Below are 10,255 nucleotides of genomic sequence, written 5' to 3' on the forward strand. Positions count from 1 at the left end.
ACAGTAGCATTAGCTGCTACATATTCTGCTTCCGCTGTACTTTGAGCTGTAACTTCTTGCTTCTTTGAGCTCCATGTAAAAACTCCAGAACCAAAACTGAAACAATAACCTGTTGTACTTTTCATTTCATCATCAGAACCTGCCAAATCACTATCCGAATAACCATTTAGTTTCGAATTTTTACAGGTTCTGTATTTTATACCATAATCAGTAGTGCCTCTGATATATCTAACAATCCGTTTGGAAGCTTGGAAATGCACTTCGCTAGCACAATGTTGGAATCTTGAAAGCAGACTTACAGCAAACATTATATCTGGTCTGGTGGATGTGAGGTACATCAAACACCCAATAAGACTCCTATACTGGTTCTCATTAACTTTTTCTGCTCCATCTTTAGTGCTGAATTTCTCCTTTTGATTCATTGGCGTGCTAGTGCTTTTGCAATTTTCCATATGAAGTTTTCTAAGTATTTCTTTTGCGTACTTCTTTTGACTAATGAAAACTCCATCTTCATTTTGTTCCACCTCCATTCCTAGAAAGTAGGTCATTAAACCAAGATCTGTCATCTCAAATACTTTCATCATTTCTGTTTTGAACTCTTTTATTAACACCTCATTGTTTCCTGTTACGAGGAGATCGTCAACATAAACAGAAACAACAAGTACATTAGCACCAAATTGTTTCACATATAACGTAGGTTCACTTAAACTTTTAACAAAACCAAGCTCGTGAAGAAATTCATTGATTTTGCTGTACCAGGCTCTAGGAGCCTGTTTAAGACCATACAGTGCCTTCTTCAACAAATAAACCTTCTCCTCCTGTTCTTTGACTTTAAATCCTTCTGGTTGCTCGACATATATTTCCTCCTTAATCTCTCCATTCAGGAAAGCTGATTTGACATCTAACTGATAGATCTTCCATCTTTGTTGTGCTGCCAAAGCAAGTAGCATTCTGATAGTATCCAAGCGAGCTACTGGAGCAAAGGTCTCTGAAAAATCAACTCCATGCACTTGATTGTATCCTTTCACAACTAATCTGGCTTTGTGTTTGTTTATAGAACCATCTGCATTAAGTTTGGTTCTATAGACCCATTTAACTCCAATGACTTTCTTGTGTAGAGGTCTATCCACCAACTCCCAAGTTTCATTCTTTTCAATCATTTTAAGCTCCTCTTTCATTGCTTCCATCCATATATTATCCTTTTCCGCTTCCTTGAATTCTGCAGGCTCAAAAATAGCAATGTTACTACTTGCATAAATATCAGATAAGGATCTTGTACCTCTCACAGGATAATCATCAATGTTGTCATTAAGATATGGTGAGATATCAGACAACCCTTGTACAGATTCTTCCCATTTCCATTGTCTATCTTCCATGAACTTAACATCTCTGCTTACAAGAAATTTTCCAGTTTGTGGTTGAAAAATTCTATAAGCCTTGACATGATCGCTATATCCAATAAAAACACCTGCTTCAGCCTTTTTATCAAGTTTATCTCGCTTTTCCTGTGGAACGTAAGAAAAACAGAGACAACCAAAAATCTTTATATTATGCATATCTGGTTTGAAACCATACCAAGCTTCGTATGGAGTTTTCTTCTGCAAAACACTAGTTGGCAGTCTGTTAAGCAAATAAACAGAAGTATTGGCAGCCTCAGCCCACAGTTTCTTTGGCAAATTCTTCTCGTGCAACATACATCTTGTCATTTCCATGATGCTTCGATTTTTTCTTTCACTTAAACCATTTTGTTGCGGGGTGTATGGTGCTGTAAATTGGTGCTCAATACCTGCTTCTTCACAAAACTTGTCAAAAGTTTTATTCGAATATTCTTTTCCATTATCCGACCTTATAATCTGCAACTCAGAATGACTTTGCTTTTCTACCCATGATTTAAATTTCCAAAATATACTAGGAACCTCAGACTTGTATTTAAAGAAATAAATCCAACAAAACCTTGTAAAATCATCAATAAATATAATATAATATCTATTACCATTTATTGATGAAGTTTTCTGAGGTCCTCCAACATCTGTATGAACAAGTTGCAGCTTGTGTTTTGCTCGCCACGTTGCTTGAGGAAAAGGTTTTCGGGCTTGCTTTCCATATTGACATGCCACACAATCAATAAATCTGTGTTCAAGTGAGGGCATACCTTCCACCAAAATATGTTTCTTTATATATTGAAGGCCATCGTGATGAAAATGCCCAAGCCTTTTGTGCCATAGTTTTGCATTGTCATTTATGCTTGAGAAGGCTATTTGATCTTCCTCCATCAGATTTAAAGCAAAGCTTTTTGCTCTCATTTTGATCTTAAAAATATCTTTGCCTTTTGAATCTTTAATCAAGCACCATTCGTCATCAAAAATTACTTTATAACCTTTTTCTATCAGCTGTCCGACACTAAGCAAATTTTGATCAATATTAGGCACATATAGAACATCAGTAATGTATTTCAAACCTGTTAAGCTTTCTATTGCAACGGTTCCTTTTCCCTTGACTGAAATCAATTCTCCATTCCCAATCCTTACCTTGGAAATAATCGTCTTATCCAATTCTTTGAAGATTCTTTCATCATTACTCATGTGATTTGTGCAGCCACTGTCAATAAGCCAGGAATCACCGGAACTTTTACTTGTGGCAAAGCATGTTGCAACAAAAAGTTGTTCTTCATATTGCTCAATAGAAGTTTTTGCCTCAACATGTGTTTGAGACCGACAAATCCGCTCCATGTGCCCCATATTGCCGCATTTTCTGCATTTGACATCAGGGCTCCACCAACATTTCGATTGCGGGTGGTTTGTTTTCTTGCAATTTGGGCAAGGTGGATAGCTCTCATCTTTGTTTTTGTTGTTGTCATGTATCCTTTTATTTTTCTTCTCAAAGTTTCTTTTGTATTTTCCTCCTGATGTTCCTGCCTTTGCTTTAAACGCTCCCTCAACATAATTCTCATTCCTCATCGTTCTCCTTTGTTCATGTGCTTGCAATGCGTTCACTAGTTCTGCCAAGGATATTCTCGACAAATCTTTGGATTCTTCTAATGAAGAGATCTTAGACTCATATTTTTCTGGAAGAGTGACTAAATTTTTTTGCACAATACGTTCATCAGTAAAATCCTTACCAAGAAGTTTTACCTTGTTTGCTATGCCCAATAGCTTATCAGAATAGTCCTTGATGGTTTCAGTCTCCTTCATTTTCATCATCTCAAATTCTCTGATTAAGTTAAGCACCTGCATGCTTTTGGTTCTTTCATTCCCCTGATATTCTTTCTTTAGATAGTCCCAGATCTCCTTGGCTGAAGTCAGGTTCATTATCCTTGTGAATATAGTGTTTGAAACACCAGAAAACAAGCAGGCTTTAGCTTTATATTTCCTGGTCTTCTTATCTTTATGATTCTTCAGTTGTGCCATTGTTGGATTTTCTGGCAAAACCGGTATAGCATAGTCGTCCTCCACAGCTTCCCAAAGATCCAAAGCTTCGAGATGGACTGTCATTTTAATTGACCAGGCCTGATAGTTTTCACCATCGAAAATTGGTGGAGCAACATGAGAGAAAGTTTCCATGTTTAAGGATTGTTATTTCTCTAGGTTTTTTTTTTGTTTATTTTTTTTTTGTGTTTCTGGTTAATATTTTTGATTTTACTCACTTCACAGATCCCTCAAGATGATTCGCTCTGATACCATTTTGTTGATATTCAATCAGCAAAATCAGGAGACTGAAGAAGTTTTTATTTTTTTCTGCATTGCTCAATATAAAGAGCTAATATAACAAACTGAAAGATAAGGATAAACCTTATCAGGAAACTGTTCCTAAAAATAATCAACAAGAAAAGAAAACACATCAACGACATCTAAAAGGACTCGGTCAATGACCAATTATTTAGCAACGACCTAAGGCATATTTCTAACAACATAAATTTCACTAGAAAATGAAGATGTAATAGTTAATTTAATAAAATTTAAATACATGTCTTGTGTAAAGAACAATCTCATTAGCAACAAAATATCAAAGTTGTCGTACATAACAGTCTTAATTTCCAAACCATACTAATACATAAGAGTCTCATCTTCGAACCATACTAATCAATAGAGTCTCTACACACACAGAGAGACACACAAATCTTGGTACATGTTTAGAAGTCAGTACTAACATCAGCCGCTTTAGAAGTATGATAAAAGGCACATTTATGGTTGCATGCTTCTGAAGAGTCTTCACGGCCTTTCATTAAAGCATTACATTGTTCAACGAGTTATGCCATCCGTTTCCTGCTTCTTTGTAAATCAGGTCCAGTTTTCCCGCGCAACTACAGAGGCTCCAGAAGTATACCTGCAATTTAATAGAAGAATAAGTATTTATATTCAACAACCTTGCTAGCCAAAAGTCAGAGCATAATTTGTTAAATTAATTATTTGAGTTAAATATACTCACAGAAGTTCCAATCTTGTCTTTGAAGACAAGGCCATCATCTACTAGACTTTGTATAACATCTTTAACGGACTAGGAAATATGAGTTTTCTATATGAAATCATTCTTTACAACAACAATCTTCAAGACACGATTCCTCGACAGGTAACCGTCTATCCAGACTAAAAGTTCTAAGCTTAGGACGAAATGCTTTGGAAGGAAACATACCAGATACTTTGGGACAAGTTCATAGGTTAGTAATTCATGATCTTTTTTCCAATAAACTCTTTGGTACGGTCCCTGCTTCCATTTTAACCTCTCGTTGCTTAATGTCTTCGATTTGGCTAATAATCAACTTTAGGGAAGTATACCGTCAGACTTTGGACTCACACTTGCCAATCTACAAAAGATTCATTTATCATATAACAAATTCATCGGAAGAATTCCCATATCACTTTCTAATGCTTCCAAACTTCAAGTTAATGATTTAAAGTTCAATAATTTACGCGGCCCTGTATCAGTAGATTTTGGAAGGTTAATGATTCGAAATAGTTTAATGCGGTTAACTTTCAACATATCCAGGTTTCAAAATTAAAGAATAAAGTTGTCCGCATCCAGAGGAGCTGGTTACTTAACAATGTAGGTTATTATTTGCATTTTATTATTATCCTTAGCGTAGTTATATCATCTTTAGACTAACAAAACGTAGAAGGATAGTTACAGAAAAAGATAAGCAGAAAGCTACATTTTTATTTTATTTGCTTATTTGTCTTAGTTTACAGTTTAACTTTTACTATTTATCTTTTGGTTATGATATATGCCCTGTGGGGCTATGTCTTTGGTATATTCATTGTATTACTTTTTTGTGTTCCTCTTAAAGAATATTCAGTTAGATAATGGATACTTCTACTTTAATAACAAGAGTTGAAGAAGATGGTTAAGACAAAGATACCTAGCTTCTAAGGCAGCCTCAACCATGTGTGGCACAAAAATAAAAAATTGAACAAGCTTCATGACTTTTTCAGGAGAAACCTTTTTCAGCCAGAGAGTATATTTAGAGAGCCGGTTAATTGGTTGTTCTGCAAATGACTGCTAAAAGCATAATTTTTAGAGACTTTTCTTGATTAATAGAATGTATAAAGACAAAAAAAAACTGCAACACACTCACAGAGTAGATAAATTAGACAAAGTATCTACGGAGGCTGGAAGATCTCCGCTAAAATTATTGGAAGAGAGATCCCTACATTACAGAAACGGGCACCGACTTGTTTAGGACTAGATATAAACGGATATTTGTTAAAGCAACATACTTTGACGAATGAATAAGCTGGAATAGCCAAACTTATAAGGAATAAAAATCAACAGCCTATGTTACTCGGACTCTTCATTTTACCTTCGAGTACCCGTGTCGGACACTCGACACTCGGACAAGGACACTCGGACTTGGACACTTAATTTAAGCCAAAAACATGTATCTTTTTCAAAATGTTGCCGAGTCCGATACTCCGACACGTGTCCATGTCGGACACTTCTAGCCGAGTCCGGGTAACATAGTCAACAGCAGTAAAAGAATATCTATCAAATATGAAACCGATTGGAAAATCTTACATGGTTGCAAGGTCAGTTAGATTCAAAAAGGCCTATAAAGGAAGATTCCCACTCAAGTTGTAGTGCGCAATGTTCCTGCAACCTATAAAGGGCTAGAGTCAGCACTGCAAAAATATAGACTCAACTGTAACTTAACAAACCAAAAAAAAAGTAATGATCAAATATTACAAGCTTGTAAGATTCGGTGGTAATTGATATGGAATTGCATCATGAAAGTTGTTTCCACTCAAATCTCTGTCACAAAAAACAAGAACAGTTGCAAAAAGACAAAGAACTGAATTAGAGAAACGTTTAACTGAAGTACAATAACTGTAAACGCATAACAAAAGTTCACTAAATATATTCCTCACAGAGTTTTTAGCTTTCCAAGGCTGTTAAGCATGTATCCCATTGTCCCAGAATCAGACCTTAATCATATCCAGCAGTCTGTTAGTAAGTTCCTGATCCTCGGAGGATGCGTTGCTTCCAAACCATATAAATACAGAGGACACATCATATAATATGTAACTGTGAGAGGAGTTCAAAGACGATGCCATCTGATTGAACAGGAAAAAAATCAAAACCTATTAGACAAATGCAGATATTTGAACATCATAAAGCTACTGGAAGATTCTGTAATAGCAAATTAGCCACTGACATTATAGAGCTAGGATTCATTATAGAGCCAGGATTCATTAATACCTGAAGTAGAAAGATTTTTGAGGAGCTTCCAACTCTGAGTTTGAGACCAGGCAGGGACTACTCCTACTAGAGCAATAGTTATAAGCACCTAATTTACTTGGTTGTGTATAATTGTCAAAGAATAATTATCGATAACTAGCTGTATATAATTGCCAAACAACTATTATTGATAATTACTACAGCCTGTACACACATGCAGATGTTAAATATAGTCGCGACAAACTCACCTATGAAAATATGTTGACGTAAATACAAATGCCATGTTATTTTAATTCATTTCCATCAAAATACATTACCTACTAAAAATCGTAACCAAATAATCCCCCAAAATAAACAACAAACTGATCAAAACTCACCTATCCTATCATTTCAATTTCCAACCGACAAAACACTACACAATAACTAATACACGCAAACAACCATCTCCTTGTCCGTATTACACACACACCACAATTCTTCTTCCTTCACACTAAACACCAACAATACTCGCAACTAAACTTAAAACCAAAACATTCTTCTCATAACAAAACCAATCCAAGCATCGAACACACTTCACTAAACATCGATAAACACTACGCAATAACTAAGCTACACAAGCATAACTCGCAATTTTCCTTCCTACACGCTAATTACCAATAATACTTTGCAACTAAACTTAAAATCGAAACATTCTACTCATACCACAACCAATCATACTTTACGAAACATCAAAAAACAAAACAATCAGTACCTATCCTGATGAGAAGACCACAGAAACGCAGGAGCAGTAGATTGAAAGCTCAATCCCACACAAAACTGAGCCACAAAACCATCTTACTTATATTCTTGTTTGCTGTTGTTTTAGTAGCAATGGTATTATACGCGGGGGCACTACTGCTACCACTACTAGTACTACAACCGATGAGCATATTAATACTAGTAAGTGGTTGGAATCTACATCTAGAATTTGTGGGATGAAATACAAAACGAAACCTCCAGTTAATGGTATCAAAACCCAAAATTGAACATAACAAAACTCCATATAGATGTATATACTTACCAATTCACTCGAATCCCAATTTTGAATCCTGAATCACTTGCAAAATCAATTAAAAATTGGTATTTGCCTTCAAATCACTGGGAAGCCTTAGAAATCCTGCATAACCATAAAAATTGAAAAGTAAGGACCAACCAATTAAATTAGAGCCATACAATTATTTATTCAAATATCAAATCGCAAATTTGCTCATCAATTCATCCAGAATCGAGAGAGAGTTTTGAGAGAGGAAGAAACAGAGAGAGTGAATAAGTCCGGGTCATGTTCGTTAAGTGGAGAAAAATACCGCCCATTTTTCACCAAGTAAAACGTTTATGGTTGTAATTTTTAATTTTTTAATTTTAATTATTAAATTATTATTATATTATATAAGAAATAAAAAAGTAACTTTTATATGTATGTCCAATAAATTTTATAAAATTTATAATAATATATATTATATTCTTAATATATTAATAATTCAGAGTATAATTTAATACTAATTTATAATAATATTTTTAAAAGTTAAAAAGTAACTAATGTAACATCAGGCGCGACCGGCATTGCAGTAGTTTTATAGCTATTGTAACACTAATTTTGAGGTGTTACAATAGGACCAAATTTTTTTAGCTAATGTAACGATTCTTATAACAATTGCATTACAGTAACTCACTTATGGAGTAATATAATTATCTATTGTATTTTTTAATAACTAATATATTTCGTATATAATCCGTCAACTTTAGTGTACTAAATCGGCTAAACATGATTATATTAGTTCCGAGTTAGTGTCACCAAATTGATATACGAATGTCAATTCGGGTTGGGTTCAGTTTTAAGGTTTGATACAAGAAAACACATTTTTTAATAACTAATATATTTCGTATATAATCCGTCAACTTTAGTGTACTAAATCGGCTAAACATGATTATATTAGTTCCGAGTTAGTGTCACCAAATTGATATACGAATGTCAATTCGGGTTGGGTTCAGTTTTAAGGTTTGATACAAGAAAACACGAAAGTATATACGACATGGAATATTGTCGGGCGTAATTTAAACAATATCCCGCGTTTACTTTTTTAAATTCCTTCACAACTTTTTTATAAATTTTTAGCAACCATCTTTCTATATATACAAAAGGATCTTGTATCTTATATTCTTATTGTAATTCTTCCTTCCTTGTAGCAAGAAAAACTAAAAAGAAAATACACTAATTAAAATTCTGTTCTATACTAAGTTTTTCTTAGCAAGTACAATTACTTAAAAAAAATGGAGAAGTCATTATAAACCTATTAAGAAATAGTAGCAAAAGTGCCGGAAATTAAAAAAGAAGAAAATAGTAGCACTATTTAAAATTTTACATTTAATATTATTTAATTTAACAAATATTCTATTCATAAATTTTATTAATTTTAATAATTGGAATATAGTTGGAAATCAATTTTTTATATTCTTATTATTTAAAAATCAGTGAAATCAAATTGAAAATGCTATTGCAATAACTTGGCTATCCAAACAATAAATTATAACTTTATGAAAATTTAACAAAAAACATTTTTTTAAAAAAATTAGCCAGTGACTATTATTTCCTAATACTATCTATAATAAAGATCAATAAAAAATACTTGTTCTTACATTTTTATATATAAAAAAATTATAGATACTCTCTTGGAAGATTCCTATTGCATAATCATATTTTTGCAAAATAACTAAAACTGTACATATCTATTTTTCCAACCATGTTCCCCTGTTAGGTAAAAAATATAGGTGGCAACATGATTTAGATATTAGTTAAAAAATATATCACTCCAACTATTAGACCTGTTAGCAATAATTTTAGATATCCTTCATCCCGTCTTCTATATGTGTTAATCCTCTAACCATTAGCTAAAACATCCACCTTAGTTTTGGTGCCTTATTTAAAACTTAACCTACTCTGCACATTAATATATACATATATCTATATTACATTTAATATATATATATATATATAAATCAAAATATATTAAAATTCTTATTTTAAACTTTATTATATTTATTTTAATATACAATGCATATTTTTATGAATACAAATAGAAATAATATAATATAATATAATTATATATTTTATAATATATATATAAGTAATGTTTATTAATTATGTTTGATTATATTTAAATATGTTATTATATTTCAATTGAAATAATATTAAATTGCTATTATATTTAATATATTTTCATTAAATATATTATTCATATTTTCACTTGTATTTAACTAAATATATACTAAAATTATTTTAACATATAAAATTTTCATATATATATACATAATAAAAAATAATTTTATTAAAAATAGCTAACCATTATACCTAGTACCACTTGGAGTAAAACCTCTTACAGATTCAACAAATTTTTAGATAATAATCATTTAGCTAACCATTTTAACTATTAGCATGAAGATGCTCTAAATTATTCTCAACTCTAAAGTATGATAAAGGGGAGTTTAAAAGTTTTTTTTTTGTTGCCAGAGGAGTTTAAAAGTATTTTTAGTTATAATCTAAGGTTTAAAA

General features: G+C 32.5%; 1 long non-coding RNA gene across 14 annotated transcripts; it reads right to left on the minus strand.

The window, feature by feature from the left end:
• Positions 1–3,926: 3,926 nt before the first annotated feature.
• Positions 3,927–7,994, minus strand: LOC141711785 (uncharacterized). Of its 14 annotated transcripts, none has more exons than XR_012571458.1 (10): positions 7,730–7,994; positions 6,691–6,753; positions 6,360–6,545; positions 6,178–6,243; positions 6,010–6,091; positions 5,570–5,641; positions 5,354–5,490; positions 4,630–4,801; positions 4,426–4,512; positions 3,927–4,323 (listed from the first exon to the last, which is right to left on the minus strand). It is a non-coding gene; the product is annotated as an uncharacterized LOC141711785 (long non-coding RNA). The 14 variants fall into 14 exon arrangements; XR_012571457.1 differs by adding an exon at positions 7,421–7,485 and having other exon boundaries at positions 4,426–4,801; XR_012571456.1 differs by adding an exon at positions 7,421–7,485 and having other exon boundaries at positions 4,426–4,801; positions 6,691–6,756.
• Positions 7,995–10,255: the final 2,261 nt, after the last annotated feature.

The sequence above is a fragment of the Apium graveolens genome, chromosome 3, assembly GCF_009905375.1.
Source record: "Apium graveolens cultivar Ventura chromosome 3, ASM990537v1, whole genome shotgun sequence".
NCBI classification, from domain to species: domain Eukaryota; kingdom Viridiplantae; phylum Streptophyta; class Magnoliopsida; order Apiales; family Apiaceae; genus Apium; species Apium graveolens.